Source organism: Macrotis lagotis, chromosome 1 (genome assembly GCF_037893015.1).
Source record: "Macrotis lagotis isolate mMagLag1 chromosome 1, bilby.v1.9.chrom.fasta, whole genome shotgun sequence".
In the NCBI taxonomy this organism is placed as follows: Eukaryota; Metazoa; Chordata; class Mammalia; order Peramelemorphia; family Peramelidae; genus Macrotis; species Macrotis lagotis.
In genome coordinates this window covers 385,721,036-385,740,019 of record NC_133658.1, presented here as the reverse complement: position 1 = coordinate 385,740,019, position 18,984 = coordinate 385,721,036, and the positions used below count along the sequence as shown (strand labels likewise).

General features: G+C 38.6%; 1 pseudogene; it reads left to right on the top strand.

The window, feature by feature from the left end:
* The first annotated feature begins 1,708 nt into the window (after window positions 1-1,708).
* Window positions 1,709-15,753, top strand: LOC141501896 (COP9 signalosome complex subunit 1 pseudogene; annotated as a pseudogene).
* Window positions 15,754-18,984: the final 3,231 nt, after the last annotated feature.

The following is an 18,984-nucleotide window of genomic DNA, read 5'->3' as shown; positions in this document are numbered from 1 at the left end:
TATGAAGGATTTGTTCTCTTCAGAGAGATTTATTATCTCTTTTTCCATCTGGTGAATTTTGCTTTTTAAAGCATTCTTCTCCTCAATAACTTTTTGAACTGTTTTATCCATTTGACCTAAGCTGGTTCTTAGCATGCTATTTTCTTCAGCATTTTTTTGGATTTCCATGACTCGGCTGCTGACTTCATTTTCATGTTTTTCTTGCATCTCTCTCATTTCTTTCCCCAGTTTTTCTTCTAACTCCCTCATTTGACTTTCAAAGTCTTTTTTGAGCCCTGTCATAGCCTCAGCCCAATTTCTGTTTTTCTTGGAGTCTTTAGATGCAGGAGCTTTTACTTACTCATCTTCAGACTGAGTAGTTTGATCCTTGTTGGGCTGGTATGCAAAATATTTCTCAATGATGTTCCTCTTTTTCCTCTGCTCGCTCAGTTTCCCTGCCTGAGCCTGTTTTGGAGGTGCTTCCTGAGCTTTTGGGACACTCCCACAAGGGTCTCAGTGTGTGAGGCTCTCTCCTCTCTCCTGGTTTGTGAATGACCATATACAACCCGCCCCCCCACCACGGGGCTGAGGTAGGGGCCCCTGCTGTTCTGTGTGTGTGGGGGGGAGGCTAGACTGCTATCAGGATCTGAATGTGGTTGAAACCCCAGAGTCCTGTTCCAGGGACAGAACTCAGCAGTCTCTCTCTACACTCCCCTCCCTAGGTTCAATGGGCTCATGCCCTGGGGGCTCCTGCTTACCAGCTTTGCCTGCTCCTGTTTCCTGGAACTTGGCTGGCCATGCTGCTCACTGTGTGCCCTGAGGGCTGGGCTTCATGTGCTTACTTTGGCAGAGGTCCCCCGCTGTTCACCTAATTTGTGCCCTGTGCTCCCCAGGGAGTAACTCAGGAAACTCCCCCGCTGCTGTGAGCTGAGGCTCCCAGTGCCATGGGGCTGCGCCAGAGGCTGAAGTTCTTTCACTCTGGCAGGCCACCCCTCTGGTGGGCCACCCCTCTGACCCTGGGGAGCAGAGCCTTTCAGCTCTTTTCCAGGTTACCTTGAGTAGGAGAGCTGCCTCACTGGGTCCCTCTGTGGGTTCTGTCTCTCAAAAATTTAGTTAGATTCCTTAGCTTCTGAGTTTTATGAGAGAGCATCTAAGACAAGATCCATTCTTTTCGTCATCTTGGCTCTCCTCCCCATATTTTAATTCTTTCTTAAGGTGGAGATTTCCTTTCAAGTTGGATATATACTTTTCCAAGGTTTTGAGGCTTTTTGGAGTTTTCATCTATATTCCTTCAGTGTCTTAGAAGAGACACTGACTTCTTTCCTGGCCTATGTTCTGGTCTGTCGATGACCATAAGCATTCTGCTCTGCACTGGACCTGTGAAGTGAATCTGTGCTCTACTATGGCAGTAAAAGTTTCTTTTCTGAGGCTGGAGAGTGCTACCCAGATCTGAGTATGGGCAGTGCAACAGAGTCCTGCCACAGAGAAAGTAAAATGACTTCGGCAGTCTCCCCCAGCCCCCTTGCTGTCCATGGGCTGAGTTCTTTGGAAGCAGCTCTCAAGTGCATCCCTGCAGGGTAGTTCCTCAGGCCTTCTGGTACCTGGGGCTTGGTCTGTACTGAGGCCTGAGTTGATCTGGACTCTGTTTTCTGGTGCAGCAGAGTTTTTCCACTGATATTCCATGATTTCTTTGGCAATCCCTGAGTTAAGAGAAAATTACCTTGTTTCCATGAACCCAGATGTGGTTCGGGACGCAAGTCCCCTGCGGGCTATACTTGGATGTTTGAAGACTATTTGCTCCGTCTCAACACAGGCCATATTGTGGCCCTTTTTAACTCCAGAGTAATGGAAATTTCCCTTGGATCTTCCAAGCTGTCTTGTTTAACACTATCTTTATAAAGTCATTATTTACAGGATTTTGGAGTGGTCTGGGGTAGAGCTTGTGGGAATTCCTGCCTTTACTCCAATATCTTGGATCCACCCAATAACACAACTTTAAAAAAAATTGAAGATTGTAAGTCTTAGTCTGCATTAAAAATCCACACTTCTCTCTGGATATGGATGCTATTTTCTATCATAAATCTTTCAGAATTTTCTTTGATTACTCTGTAGTTAAAATGAACAAGTCCATCTTAGCTTACCAGCACTCAGTGTTATTGTTAGCTTATATTACATTCTTCTGGTTCTTCTCATTTCACTTAGCATCATTTCATGCAATCCTTCCAGATTTTTCTGAAGTCCTGTCTCTATTGATTTCTTTTTAGAGCAATAGTGTTCCACCATTGTCATATAACACAATTTATTCATCTGTTCTAAAATTGATAGGCAATCCCTCTATTCTCAGCTCTTTTGCCACAACAGAAAGAGGTACTAGGAATATTTTTGTATATGTGATTTTTTGGCCCTTTTTGTGATCTCTTTGTGAGACAGATCTGGTATACAATAAAACTTAGAAAAAAAACTAAAGAAAGTACTGTTATTTCCCTTTGAACATAATTTAAAATCGTTCCAAGAAGAATGGATCCATTCACAACACCACCAACAATGCATTATTGTCCCAGTTTAATCACATTACCTCCAACACTGAACATTTTGCTTTTTGGTCATATTGACACATCTGTTTACCTGTCAAGTGGTACCTTATAATTGTAAATAGCTTTGTTACAGGATTTTTTCCATAGAAAGCTTTTGTCCATTTGTTTTTTTCCACTGTCCTTGACCTATTTGGCACAGATAATTCAGAGTAGGATGGTCAAAGACAATGTATAATGTTGAGACTTCCATATTTCCTTATATCTCTAAGAAGAACAAACTTTCCATGAACCATATTTGGAGTTTCTAAGAATTTTCCTACACAAAGTTTAACCTGGAGGGTGTATATATACATTGAAAACAAAGGTTTTATTATTAACATAAAAATAACAAGTGATTTTCTTTTAATAATAGTTCTAATAATTAAGTAAATGATACATTAAGTAAATTTTCTATGTTCATAATGCATTTATAAAGTGACTCTTGCTTCCCAAGACAAAGGGGAGGGAGGCATTAAAGTAGAAAACTCTTCATATTGACTATTCAAATATTACTCAGTTACTCAATAATTACTCAATGCTCTATCCTTCAGGGGCAGACCAGTACAGAGGAGAATAGAATACTGGTTGTTATTCAATAAATTTAAAAGTTTCTTTTGATGCCTAATTAAACACTTCTCAGTAGTTGTCATCTGTTATTATTGTCCCTAAGTGGCAAAGAAGTCAAAAATCCATAATGATTTAGTGTTTTAGGTTTTCATTAAAAGCCCACAAACTGGTCCCTTAGTATAGCAATCTTCAGGAATAATGTATTTCTTAGCAAAACTTTTTATCTCTTTTTTTCTATTGATTTTGTTTTGGTAATTTTATTTTTTTTGTTATTTTATTTTTTCCAGATACTTAATGTGAAAGTTTTTCAATATTCATCCTTATGCATATGCATATTTTTAAGTTAGATAATTTCCTACTACCTTCCCTTCCCACTCCTCTCTCCTCAGTGGTGAACACTCAGGTGAATATTGTACATACATATTTGTGCTAAGTATGTTTACAAATCGGTAATTTTTGGTATGAGAAAATAGGATTAAGAGAAATGAGTTCATAAGAGAAATTTTCTGAAAAGTGCATGTTTTATTCATCAGATTCTGAAGGACTTTTTTGTTCATTTGTTTTTCTTTTTCTTCCTCTGGATGGGGATAGCATTGTCCATAACTGGTCTAATAGTGCTGTCCTAATTGTTTAAACTGCTAAGAGAAGCTGCATTCATCTAGGTTGATCAACTCACAATGTTAATTGTTAATGTGAAAAGTGTTCACTTGGTTCTGCTCCCTTCACTCAGCATCCTATAATTCATTCCATGCTTCTTTAGGGACTGGCCGTTTATGCTTTATTACAGAACAATAGTAGTCCATAACATTCATATATGAGAACTTGTTCAGCCATTCCTTATATATGGGCATCCCTTCAATCTCCAAATCTTTGCCATTACAGAAAGAACTGCTATGAATATTTTGGAAAATGGGAAGATTTTCCCATTTTTTATCATTTCTTCTGGATATTGGCTTAATTACAGTAGAGTGGAAATTGACAAGAGAGAAAACTATTCCCCTAGAAAACAACTGGAGAAAATTCAGACAATGCAGAAAATATTATAAGATCTCTTTTCTTTAGGATATTACCTTATTTCAGTGCAAGATATTCAAAAACAATACTATTTGCTTGAAAATTTTTAGTGAGGGTGTACTTATATGGAACTGGGATATTCATTTATGGAATTATGATTGTTAAGAAGTTTTTGTTTGTTATGTTTGTACCCTATTCCTAAGCCAAAATTTGCATCTTTCCAATATTAAAAAGTGTTCCTCTTCTGATTTCTGGCAGTTAAGCAGAGTCTAATATTCTTCCACATCAGAGTTCTTAAAATATTTGGAAGACAAGAAGTTATGCTCCCATTTAAAATTCTCATTTCATTGAAAAAGGCTGTTACAAGAGCTTAAGATTTTTAACTTATAATGTTCTCTTTTTCTTTCTCAACATGTTGCTTTCCTGTGCCACAGATACCATGTAGTATATGTATTCATATATTTGAATCTTTGGATAATGTTTGGACACTATAACGGTCTGCCTAAATAAAATACTCAAGGGTCTGTATTTTCATCAAATCAAACTTTCTTGATTATTTCGAATCTGACAACTTTTTGAATATGGAACAATGAACTTTCAATTTGTTCTGTCTCTTGTACACTTTTGCTTTGGAGCTACTGTCAGGAAATGATACCTGTTGACCTAATTACTCCTATTGGCAGAAAGCTGGTGCTAATGCTAATAATGAGCTCATGATGAGGAATCATGTATAAAGCAGCTGTTTTCTCTATTCCTTATGTTCTTTTCAAGCTTGAAAGAAAGTTTCCTAAACACTACTAGAATTAAGAAGAGAATGCTAACATAAATTGTCAGAGGTCTTGTCATTGTGAGAAAAGAAGCATCCCTAACTCAAATCTGATTCATGTGCTTGTCATGGCATCATCTCCCTGGTGTCATGGTCTTCTTTAAGAATAAAGGACAAACATAATCATCAAATTGATGAAAATACTGCTCTTTCCATATTAAATGTAATTATTGAGGAGCACCCAATAACCATAAAAATTGGGAAAACATCCCAAAGATGCCTAATTTTCTAGTAGGATGCAGCTTGCAAATGGAACAGCTTTAATTTGTTCCTTAAATTCAGTAATGTATGGATATATTCAAAGAGAGTTATAAATATTCAAAATTGTCACGTTGTATTGCTTGCCTTGCATTTATTCAAGTTCAAATGCTTGCATCAAAGTTCAACTCTGCATTTCAGTGATATCAGAAAGATATTTAACAATCCTTTGCTCACCACTATCAGAGAATACTATGGAATGCTCATATACCTCTGCCATTGTTTTTCCTGAGCCACCTGTATTACCCCTGCAATTTTTCATTGCTTGTCAAATGAGGGGAGCAGATTAAGCTGTGTTATGCTGAACTGTGAACCACTTAAGAAAGCCATGTTGCATGGAAAGATGATTCTGACATTTTTTAAGTATCCATGAAGAAGCAACCACCTAACTCCAAGGACAGATAGTATAATAAAGCGCAGAAGATTTAAAAATAGCCCAGAGGACTTAACTAATCAGAATTAGATCTCCATAATAAAGTTCACAACTAAAAATTGCAATCAAAATGTCCATTTGTTTTGAAAATATACAAATATATTTGAATATATACAAAATATATACAAAAGAAATATTTTTCTCATAAAAGTTTTATTTTTTATCATTTAAGATGGGAACCTGTCTATACAAAATTGAAAAGGGAGAAAACTTTGATAGTAGGGGACATTTCTTTATTGTTTAAGCATGCTTTGTCACCAGAGAGGAGTGAAAAATAAACACTTCCCTTTATGTGTTCTATAAGTTTTGGGTAATGACTTAGGTCTTTCTAAATTTACACATGCAAATAATTTCATTGCTGAAAGAATAAAAGAGGAGAGGAGAGAAAAATAAAAACAAATTTCAAAACTGGATCTGGAACAATATGCCTCCAGTTACAGTAGACTGATCTGAATTGACAGACTGCAGATTATTGCAGATTCGGCCTACAGCTCCGGGTCAAGACACTGAAGATGGCCTTGTCCTTTGTGCAGAAGACCTTCATTGAGGATGTCTATGAGGAGATCCACAGGAAGCACTCCAAAGCCACCAGAGTTTTGGAGGATGCTATGGAATGCTCATGATGCTGTCCCTGAGGGAGGGGTGGAGTCCCTACCCTTGGACACAGGCTAGGTAGAAGCCACAAGAGTGCTGCTAAAACTGAAGAAACTGGATATAGACATGAAGAACTTCAAAGGGAATTCTCTCAAGGAGAGCATCAGACTGGGGCATGATGACCTTGGTTATCATTATCTTGATTGTGAGTAATCTTAGCAATTCCCTCAAAGTGTTACCCCAGGGTGTCATTACTGCAGCAGTATCATGCTTGTCATCAATATGTGCTTCAATATAATCAAGGTCAAGGTCTACCTACAGAATTTGTCTCCTGTCTTGAGATATGTCAGCAAAGCTGAGTCTACCTCTGAGACTGCAGAGCAGCAAGGGATAAAGGATAGCCATAACTAGGCCATTCTTACCAAGCTCAAGTGCGCAGCAGCCCTGGCTGTATTGGCTGCTTGAAAATATAAACAAGCAGCCAAGTGCTTCCTGCTAGCTTCATTTAATCACTGTGATTTCCCTGAGCTACTGTCCCCCAGTAATGTGGCTGTATATAGTGGTCTCTGTGCTCTGGCCATGTTTGATAGAGAAAAGCAATGTGATCTTTTTTTTGTGGGGGGGGGGGGAAGAGAATTTATTTATTTATTTATTTAATGATTATTCTCATTTTGTACAAATGTTGTATTACATTAATAAAATTAATAAAATACCCCCTCCCCCATAAATATAGACTTGCTTGAGTGATAAAGTAAAGAGGAGAGAAAAAAATTAAAATTACAAAAAATAATAGTAATAATGGTAGGTATTGCCAGGTGACGCAATGGATGGAGCACCAGCCCTGGAGCCATGAGGACCCAAGCTCACATCTGGCCCCATAGACCCAACAGTCACCCAGCTGTGTGACATGCAAGCCACCCGAACCCCACTGCCCTGCAAAAACCAAAAAAAAAAAAGAAAAAAGACCCCCCCAAAATAAAATAGTAATAATAGTATGGGTGGCTGGGTGGTGGACAGAGCATTGGCCCTTGAGTCAGGAGCACCTGGGTCCAAATCCAGCCTTGGACAACCAACAATCACCCTGCTATGCTGCCTCAGGCAGGCCACCCAGCCCCATTTGCCGGCACCCTCCCAAATAATAATAAAAAAATGTGCTTCATTCTTTGTTCCAACACCAACAACTCTGTCATGGGTGGATCTCATTCTTTATGATAAGTCCATCACAAAAGTTACTTCTATATTTTTCCACCACTGCCATTGCTGATCACAACTCCCTCCCTTCTTATTTCTCCATTACCATGTACTCTATTTTCTCTCTCCTTTCACTCTGACTCTGTTGACTGGCTCAGCAGACAGATCCCTGGTCCTGGGGCCAGGAAGCCCTGAGCCCCCATACCACCCCTTAGGCCCAGAATCCACCTGGCCCCGTGGTCCTGGGCAGGCCTTCCAATCCCAGTCCCTTGCAAGAACTAAGAAAGAAAACGTGTTATATCCGACCACTCTCCTCCCATGGTCCATCCTCTCCTCATTTATTCACATACCCACCCCTTCCCCCTGATCCCCCTCCTTCTTACTCCAGATATCTATACCCCATTGAGTATATATGCTGTTTCCTATCCTAGCCATCTCTGATGAGAGCAAAGGTTCCCTCATTCCCCCTTGCCTCCCCGCTTCCATATCACTGCAATAGCTGATTGTAATAAAAAAAATCTTATGTGAAATATCTTGGAATATTTCCCCTCTCCTTGTTCTTTCTCCCATCCCATTTCCCTTTTTTTCTATTGACTCTATTTTTACACCATATTTTATCATCGAATTCAGCTTTCTCCTGTGCTTCAATTATAAAAGCTCTCTCTACCTTCTTTATTAACTGAGAAGGTTCATATGACTATTATCAGTGTCATTTTTCCACACAGCAATACATGCAGTTCATCCTCATTAAGTCCCTCATATTTCCCCCCTCTCCTCCAATCTCCATGCTTCACCTCAGTCCTGTATCTGAAGATCAAACCTTCTGTTCAGCTCTGGCCATTCCAAAAGGAACATTTGAAATTCCCCTGGTTCATTGAAAGTCCATCTTTTTCCCTGGAAGAGGACATTCAGCCTTGCTGGGTAGTTCATTCTTGGCTGCATTCTAAGCTCTTTTGCCTTCTGGTATATGGTATTCCAAGCCCTATGAGCTTCCAATGTAGTTGCTGCTAAGTCCTGTGTGATCCTGACTGCAGCTCCACAATTATTTTAACTGTGTCCTTCTGGCTGCTTGTAATATCTTCTCTTTGACTTGGGAGTTCTGGAACTTGGCTATAATATTCCTAGGGGTTGGTTTTTTGGGATCTCTTTCTCTGGGGGATCGGTGGATTCTCTCCATTTCTATTTTGACCTCTGCTTCTAGAATATCAGGGCAATTTTCCTGTAGTAATTCTTTGAAAAGGATGTCAAGGCTCTTTTCTTCATCATGTCCTTCAGGTATTCCAATAATTTTTCAATTATCTTTCCTAAGTCTGTTTTCCATATCAGTTGTTTTTTCAATGAGTTATTTCACATTTTCTTCTAATTTTTCATTTTTTTTTGTTTTGAAGTATTGATTCCTGATTTCTGGTAAATTCATCAATCTCCCTGAATTCTATTCTTTGTCTGAAGGATTTACTCTCCTCAGAGAGTTTTCTTATCTCTTTTTCCATCTGTCCAATTTTGTTTTTTAAAGCATTCTTCTCCTCAACAACCCTTTGAATTGTTTTATCCATTTGACCTAAGCTAGTTTTTAGCATGCTATTTTCTTCATCATTTTTTTGGATTTCCTTGACTAAGCTGCTGACTTCATCTTCATGTTTTCCTTGCATCTCTCTCCTTTCTTTTCCCAGTTTTTCTTCCAACTCCCTCATTTGATTTTCAAAGTCTGTTTTGAGCTCTGTCATAGCCTGAGCCCAATTTCTGTTTTTCTTGGAGTCTTTAGATGCAGGAGTTTGTGCTTCCTCTTCTCCAGACTGTGTATTTTGATCCTTCTTGGGCTCATTTGCAAAATATTTATCAATAGTCTTCCTTTTGTTTCTCTGCTTGCTAATTTTCCCATCCTGGGCCTGGTTTGGGGGTGCTTCCTGAGCTTTTGGGACACTCCCACAAGGGTCTCAGTGTGTGAGGCTCTGTCCTCCCTCCTGGTCTGTGAATGACCATAAGCACCTCCCTCTGCCACAGGGCTGAGCTGGGGGGGGGGTGCTGTTCTATGGCGGGGGGGGCTAGCCTGCGGTCATGATCTGAATAAGGTCAGATACCCAGAGTCCTGTTCCAGGGGCAGAGGACCGAGCTTGCAGTTTCTCTTCACTCCCCTCCCTCAGCTCAATGGGCTCATGCCCTGGAGGCTCCTGCTTACCGGCTTCACCTGCTTCTGTTTCCTGGTCTGGGCTGCAGAAAGACCAAGCTGCTCCCTATGTGCCCCGAGGACTGGGCTCCATGTGCTCCCTCTGGCAGAGGTCCCCTGCTGATCCCCACTTTGTGCTCGGTGCTCCTTGGGGTGCAGCTCAGGAGACTCCCCTGCTGCTGTGAGCTGAGACTCCCAGCTCCCTGGGGCTGCCTCCGGGAGGCTGAAGTTCTTTTTCTCTGGCGGGCCACCCTTCCGGCAGCCCGCCCCTCTGACCCCAGGGAGCAGAGCCTTTCTGCTCTTTTCCAGGTTACCTTGAGTAGGAGAACTGCCTCACTGGGTCCCTTTGTGGGTTCTCTCTCTTGAAAGTTTAGTTAGAGTCCTTAGCTGATGAGTTTCATCAGAGCTCCTAAGACTCGATCCCTTCTTGTCGCCATCTTGGCTCTGCCCCCCTAGGAATTCTTTAAAAATGATGTCAACGTTCTTTTCTGATCATGAATTTCAGGTATTCCAATAATTTTTAAATTTTCTCTCTGGAATCTTTTTTCCAGGTCACTTGCTTTTTCAATGAGATGTTTCACATTTTCTTCTAATTTTTCATTCTTTTGGTTTTGAAGTATTGCTTCTTGATTTCTCGTAAAATTAGCAGCTTCCTTCAGTTCCATTCTACACCTGAAGGATGTTTTCCACAGAGTGCTTTCTTATCTCTTTTTCCATCTGACTAATTCTGCTTTTTAAAGCATTTTTCTCCTCAATAACTTTTTTGAACTGTTTTATCCATTTGACTTTTTCTTCAGTATTTTATTTTGGATCTCCTTGACTAAGCTGCTGAGTTTTTTCATGTTTTTCCTGCATCTCTCTTATTTCTTTTCCTAATTTTTCTTCTGTCTTCTTCATTTGATTTTCAACGTCTTTTTGGAGCTCTGTCAATAACGTGAGCCCAGTTTTTGTTTTTCTTGTATTCTTTAGATGCAGGAGTTTGTACTTCCTCATGTTCAGATTGAGTATTTTGATCATTCTTGGGGTCAAAGACAAATTATTTCGCAATGGTGTTGCTCTTTTTTCTCTGCTTACTCATTTTTGCTTGGTTTTGGGTGCTTCCTGAGCTTTTGAGTATTATTAGGACACCCCCACACACAAGGATCTCCCTATGTGAGGCTCTGTCTTTCTTCCTGGTCTGTGAATGACCACTAGCGCATCCCTGTGCCATGGGGCTCAGGTGGGCAGGCTGCTGTTCTATGGGGGTCCTAGACTGTGATCAAGATCTGAATGTGGTCAGAGCCCCAGAGTCCTGTTACAGGGTCAGAAGACAGACCTGGCAGTCTCTCTCCACTTCCTTCCTTAGGCTGAGCATTCATGCCTGGGGGATCCTGCTTACCATCCCTGCCTGCTTCTGGTTCTGAGATATGGGCTGCCCACTGCAATGCTACTCATTGAGTGCCCTGAGGGCTGGGCTTCATGTGCTTGTTCTGGCAGAGCGTCCCCCCCACTGATCCCCCCAGTTGAGCTCAGTGCTCCCCGGGGTGTAGATCAGTAAACTGCCCCTGCTGCTGTGAGCCATGGTCCCGAGTGCCCTGGGGCTGCCTGCAGGAGGCTGAAGTTACTTTGCTCTGGAGGGCAGCCCCTCCAACCCCATGGAGTGGAGTCTTTCCACTATTTCCAGGTTACCCTGGGCTGGCAAACTGCCTCACTGGATCCCTCTTTGGATTCTGTCTCTCGAAAATTTAGTTAGAGTCTTTATTTTATAAATTTGGAAGTATCAGAGAGAGAGAGAGTACCTAAGAGGCAATCCTCTCCATTTGCCATCTTGGTTCCTCCCCCAAGTAACAACCCAACAACATTGTTTTTAGAAAGATTTCTGACTTACCCTTTGCAAGTTACAACGTGGAGAAAGGCAGTTGCCTTCTTCATTCGTTAATGGAAGAAGGGAGCCAATTTCCAGATACCTGAGTTTCTTGACAGTTGTATGCCTATGTTGTCATAGAGTTTTACTTCCAGTCAGTGTCTTCCCTAGGTCAACTGCAGATTCAACTTAAATGACTCCCTCTCTCTCCCCCTTTAACTTCATCTTTATAATATAGTCTAAAATCATATTCAACGACTTATAACGGTCCTAATATCTTAAAAGAGTCATAGGACTTATCAGTTTTAACATACCATGCAGGAATACAAGCAATTGAACAAAAATAAATTGCTCAAAATTTGCCTTTCCAATCCAGACACTCTATGGTTCACTGGAGACTTTCCTTGAACATCAGACTTTCTGTTCAGTTCTGGTTATTTCCTCTGGAAAGTTTGAAAGTCTCCTATTTCTTTGAGCATCCACCATTTTTCTCTGAAAGAATATGCTCTGTTCTGCTGGGTAGCTGATTCTTGGTTCCAATACAAGCTCTAATGCTTTATGGAATATCATTTTCCAAGCCCTACAAATCCTTAAATTAGTGCTAAATGCTGTGTAATACTGACTGTGGCTAAATTATTTATATTTTTTTATTTTTGACTGCTGGCAAAATTTTGTTCTTAACTTGGTGGTTCTGGAATTTGACTATAATATTTTTGGGAACTTTTATTTTGAGATCAGTTTCAGGAAGTGATCAGTGGATTCCTCAATTTCTATTTTACCCTCTCCTTCTAGTATTTCAGAGTATTTTACAGTTATAACTACTATAATTCTTCAGTTATCTCTTGTGGATCTGTTTTCCAGGTCAATTGCTTGACCTATGAGGTATTTCCCATTTTCTTCTACTTTTCATTCTTCTGGTTTTGTTTGATTGTTTCTTGATTTCTCACAAAGTCATCAGCATCATTTATCTCCATTCCATATATGAAAGATTTATTTTCTTATGAGTATCTCCTTTTTCATTTTGCCAATTCTGCTTCTTAAGGCTTTCTTCTCCTCATTGACCTTTGGGACTGATTTTTAAATTTGAACTAAAATGGGATTTCATTTTTAATTAATTTTTCGATTGATTTTCACATTACTACAATTGTCTTGTTGTAAAAATGAAGAAAATTTCCCCTCCCCCCCAAAAAGATAGAGAAACCTCAAGAAAAATGAAGTCAGGTAAAAAAAATGTACTAATGTCTCTATTCAGATACCATCAGCTCTGTTTCTGTAACTCATCACATTCTTTATCATAAGCCTATCAGAGAATTTGCTTCAACATATTTTACCATAGTTTCTATTGCTAACTGTATTTTCCTCAATTCTTTTTCTCCCTGCCACCATTTATTCTATTCTCCCTATACTTTCATCCTGTTATTTCTGAAAAGTGTGTTATATCTGAATACCCCCTCCCATGAGTAACCCTGCCTTCTATAACTTACATTCATCCACTCCCCTCTCTTGCTCCCTTTGTCCCATCCCTTTCCTCTTCTTTATTTCTCTAGGGCAAGATAAATAGCTATACCCTATTGAGTGTGTGTGTGTGTGTGTGTGTGTGTGTGTGTATGTGTGTGTGTGTTATTTGCTCTCTAAGGTACGTGTGATTCTCTTTCACCTTCCCCTCTTTCCACTCCATTGTAAATACATATATGCATACATATATATACATATATACATATATATATATATATATATATAATATGTGTGTGTAATTACTTCTTTTTCTCTTTTATTGTTTATTGTTTTGTTTTGTTTTGTTTTTGGCAAGGCAAAGGGATTAAGTGAGTTGCCCAAGTTAACACAGCTAGGTAATTATTATGTGTCTGAGGCAGAATTTGAACTCAGGTGCTCCTGACTCCAGGGTCAGTGTCCTATCCACTATACCACCGAGCTGCCACTATTGACTCTTTTTCATGAAATATCTCAGGCCATTATATCTCTCATTTCCCTTTCCCCCAGTACTTTATTTTCTCACCCATGAACTCCATCTTTTTAATATAGTATACCTTCATATTCAGCTCCCTCCTGTTCTTTATCTATATATGCTCTAAGGTCCATATGAATTATGAGTGCTGGAATAATAGCAGTTCATCATTATTATATCCCTCATAATCTGCCCTTCATATCATCCTCTCTTTGCTTCACCTGAATCCTGTATTTGAAGATCAAACTTTTTATTCAACTCTGATCATTTTAACAGGAAAGTATGGAAGTCCCCTAATTTATTAAATGTTCACGTTATTCTCAGAAAGCATAAGTTTAGTTTTGCTGAGTAGTTGATTCTAGGTTGTAATTCAAGCTCTTTTTTCCTTCCAGAATATGGTATTCCAATCCCTTTGGAGGTAGACACTGCTATTGAGGTAGACACTGCTAGTGCGGTAGACACTGCTAAATACTGCATAATCCTGACTGTAGTTCCAGGGTATTTAAATAGTTTCTTTCTGATTGCTTGTAATATTTTCTTCTGACATAGGAGTTCTGGAATTTGGCTTTAATATTTCTGGGAGTTTTTATTTTGAAATCTCTTTCAGGAATTGATTGGTAGATTCTCCCAGTTTCTATTTTTCCCTCTGCTTCTAGGATATCAGCATAATTTTCCTGGAAAATTTCTTGAAAAATGAAATCTAGACTTTCTCCATTAATGAATTTCAGCTAGTCCAATAATTTTTTTTAGTTTTTTGCAAGGCAAATGTGGTTAAGTGGTTTGCCCAAGGCCACACAGCTATGTGATTCTTTAGTGTCTAAGGCTGGATTTGAACTCAAGTACTCCTGACTCTAGGGCCGGTGCTCTATCCACTGTGCAACCTTGCCACCCCAGTCCAATAAATTTTAAATTATCTCTTCTGGATCTCTTTTTCATGTCAATTGTTTTTCCACTAAGGTATTTAATATTTTCTTCTAGATTTTTATTCTTTTGGTTTTATCTGATTGTTTCTTGATTTCTCACAAAGTCATCAGTGTCATTTTCCTCCCTTCCACATTTGAAGGGACTAATTTCTTCAGAGAGCTTTTTTAATCTCCTTTTCTATCTGTCCAATTTTGATTTGACCTTTGGGACTACTTTTTATATTTGACCTAAAGTGGTTTACAAGATGCTATTTACTTTAGGATTTTTTTGTATCTCCCCATGATGCTGACTAATTTTTCATGATTTTCCTGAATCACTCTCACTTATCTTCCCTATTATTACTCTCCCTCCCTTATGCGATTTTCTAAATCTTTTTTGATCTTTTTCATAACCAATTCATGTTCTTCTTGAAGGTCTTGGGTTAATTAGTTTTGACTTTGTCTTCTTTTATTTTTTAGACTTTTCAAGGCAATGGGGTTAAGTGGCTTGCCCAAGGCCACATGGCTAGGTAATTATTAAGTGTCTGAGGTCAGATTTGAATCCAGGTACTCCTGACTCCAAGGCCGGTGCTCTATCCACTGCACCACCTAGCCACCCCCACTAGGTTTACTTCTGCCTGTGTCTTTTGTCTCAGTTCTTACCTGGACTTTAGTCATTGAATGGGCATTGCCTTGGACAAACTGAGACCTAGGAAAGACCTTAATTTAGAAAGGATTAGGTGAAGTGCACCACCTAGCCGCCCCATTGACTTTGTCTTCTTCTGAGTGACTATTTTGCTCCTCCATGGGGCCAAAGTAATTGTCTACAGTCAGATTTTTCTTTGATTGTTTGTTCATTTACATAGTCTATGATATGATTTTAATTTAAAAATGATCTTTGTTAAGGTGAGTCTCTGCTCACATGCACTACACAATACAAGTTCCCAAGCTTTTGAGCATTTTGGGGATGCCCTCCCTACCCAGGGGGCTTCATTCTTTAAGTTCTTTTGAGAGACTCAGAATGTTGTCCTGGTCTCTAATCTGAGGTTGAGCATAAGCATTCCCCTCTTCCCTGGAACTGTGAGGAGGGTCCCTTGACTCCTATGTCATTATGGATTTTCAGATTGTAACCCAGATCTGAGTATTGTCAAAATAATAGAGTCTCGTTCCAGGGAGAGTGGAGTGACCTCTTCAGTCTCCCTTGAACCTCTTACCATCCTTGAACTGAGAGCTCTGGAAGCAGCTCCTGAATTGCTCCACAGTTTTCCAGCACCAGGGCTGCACTGCAGCATGCACTACTGTGGGCTCTGCTCTCACTCAGTTGTGGCAGAATTTTTCCTGCTGACTTTCCATATTGTCCTTGGCAATTCCCATCCAGAGATGCATGGAAATCTCCCCTGCTGTCATGGATTCAAGCACCTCCATGGACCCAGGTACCTCTAAGATTGTTCTCTTGTATGTATGGAGTTGTTTTGTTCAGACAATAGTGCTCCAGAATATACACATACAACAACTTGTTCAGCCTTAACCTAATTGATGGACACCTGGATTTCCAATTCCTTGCCAAAACAAGCAGAACTGCTATGAATATTTTTGTACAAGTTATGTTTTACCCTTTTTCATGATCTCTTTAGTGTATAGTCCCAGGAGACATTACTGGATCAAAGGGAATGCACAATTTTATTGCCTTTTGGGCATATTTCCAAATTGCTCCCCAGAAACGTTCAATAATTCACAGTTCCACCAACAATTTATTAGTGTCCCAGAATTCTCACATCCCTTCCAACATTGCTCATTATCCTTTCTGGTCATATTGGCCAATCTGTGCGGTGTGAGGTGGTACATGAGAAATATTTTAATTTGCATTTCTTTAATTAGTAATGATTTTTTAAAATTGTTTTCTTATTTCTTTCCTTAGGTTTTTTTTTTTTTTTTTTGGCAAGGCAGTGGGGTTAAGTGGCTTGCCCAGGACCACACAGCTAGGTAATTATTAAGTGTCTGAGGCTGGATTTGAACTCAGGTACTCCTGACTCCAAGGCCAGTGCTCTATCCACTGCGCCAACTAGCTTCCCCTCTAATAAGTAATGATTTAGAGAAATTTTTCATATGACTATGGATCCTTTTCATTTCTTCATCTTCAAATTGTCTTTGCATGTCCTTTGACCATTTGATCTTTGGGGAATTTTTGTTTAAATTACATTGACTCAGTTCTCTATATATTGTAGATATTAGGCCTTTGCCAGAAACCTTTTCAAAAATTGCTTCCCAATTTATTACTTTTTTATCTTAATTACAGTGATTTTGTTTGTATAAAAGTTGTTTTAATTTAATGTAATCATAATTATCCAGTTGATTTTTAATGATATTCTCCATCTCTTCCTTAGTCATATCCAAACATCTACCAGGTAAACTATTCCTTGTTCTTGGAGTTGGTTTACTATAATATTTTTTATGTCTAAATCAAGTACCTTTTCTGATCTTATCTTGCTATACTGTGTGAGATGTTGGTCTAATCCAAGTTTCTTCCATACTAACTTCCAATTTTCTCAACAGTTTTTATAAAAAAGAAAGTTCTTATCCCAGAAGTTGAACTCTTTGGCTTTAGCAAACAGCAAGATATTATAATCATTTCCTGTTCTCTCTTTTGCGCTTAGTTTGTTCCACTGATCCACCACTCTATTTCTTAGCCAGTACCAGACAGTTCTGATGACTGATGTTTTATAATATAATTTTAGATCTGGTAAGACCAAGTCACCTGCATTTGCACTTTTTTTTCATTAAAACCCCTGATGTGGGGCAGCTAGGTGGTGTAGTGGATAAAGCACCAGCCCTGGAGTCAGGAGTACTTGGGTTCGAATGTGGTCTCAGACACTTAATAATTACCTAGCTGTGTGGCCTTGGGCAAGTCACTTAACCCCGTTTGCATTGCAAAAATCAAAAACAAAAATCCTAATATTTGTGACCTTTTTTTTATCCAAATGAATTTAGTGACAATAATTTTCTAGCTCATTAATGTAACTTTTTGGAAGTTTCATTGGTAAGGCACTAAATAAGTAGTTTAATTTAGGTAGAATTATCATTTTTATTATATTTACTTGGTCTATCCATGAGTTGTTGATATTTTCCCAGTTATTTAAATCTGATTTTATTTTATGAACAGTGTTTCATAGTTGTTTTCACAATTTCTGAGTCTATTTTGTCAGCAAGAATCCCAAATATTTTATATTCTCTGAAGGCAATTTAAATGAGATTTCTCTTTATAGCTCTTGTTGCTGAATCTTGGAAGTAATAAAAGAAATATCAGAAATCATATGATTTTATCAATAAATTCAGAAAATGCTTTTGACAACATACAGCACCCATTTCTACCAAAAACACTAGAGAGTGTAGGAATAAATGGATTATTCCTTAGAAGAATAAGGAGTATCTATCTGAAAACATCAACAAGCAGTATATGTAATAGGGATAGGCTAGAGGCATTCCCAAATAAGATGAGGCATGAAACAAGGATGGACATTATCGCCACTGCTATTCAATATTGTATTAGATATGTTACCTTCAAGAATAAGAGAAGAAAAAGAAATAGAAGGAAATAGAATTGGGAAGGAAGAGATAAAACTTTCACACTGTGCAGACAACATGATGGTATGCCTAGAGAATCCAAAAAATCACCTAAAATATTACTAGAAATAATTAGCAACTTAAGTCATAGGATATAAAATGAGCCCTCATAAATCCTCAACATTTCGTATACATGTCTAGTAACCTAGAGCAGAAAGAGCTAGAAAGAGAAATTCCATTCAAAGTAACCACAGACAAAATAAATTACTTGGGAGTCTATCTGCCAAGTGAAACTAAAAAATTTATTAAAATAATTACAAAACACTTCACAAACAAATAAAACCAGATTTAAATAACTGGGCAAACATCACCTGCTCATGGTTAGGTCAAATTAATATAATAAAAATTACAATTCCACCAAAACAAAATTACTTGTTTAGTGCCCTCCCAATCAAAATTCCAAAAGATTTCTTCAATGAGTTAGAAATAGTTTTAATTAAATTCATATAGAGAAATTAAAAGTCAAGAACATCGAGGGATTCAGTGAAAAAAATGCAAAAGAGGGTGGCTAAGACTTACTAGATCTAAAATTGTATTATACAGCATCAGTCTTCACAATTATCTGGTATTGGCCAAGAAATAGAGTGGTGGAACAATGGAATAGACTAGGTGCACCAGCAGGAAATGATTATAGTAATCTGCTATTTGATAAATCCAAAGAGTCCAGCTATAGGGATAAAAAAATCTCTGATAAAAACTGATAGGAAAGTTGTAAGTTAGTATGGAAGACAATTAGATTAGAGCAAGACCTCTCACTCTATACCAAGATAAGTTCAAGATGGATACAGGATTTAGACATAAAAAACAATATTTTAAGCAAACAAGAAGGTCAAGGAGTAGTTTACTTGTCAGATCAATGGAAAGGGAAGCATTTTATGACCAAGGAAAACATGGAGAACATCATTAAAAATAAACTGGATAATTTTGCTTACATTAAATTAAAAAAACCTTTGCACAGACAAAACCACTGTAATTAAGATCAAAAGAAATGGAGTAAATTGGGAAACCATTTTTACAACTAGTATTTCTGACAAAGGACTCATTTGTAAAATA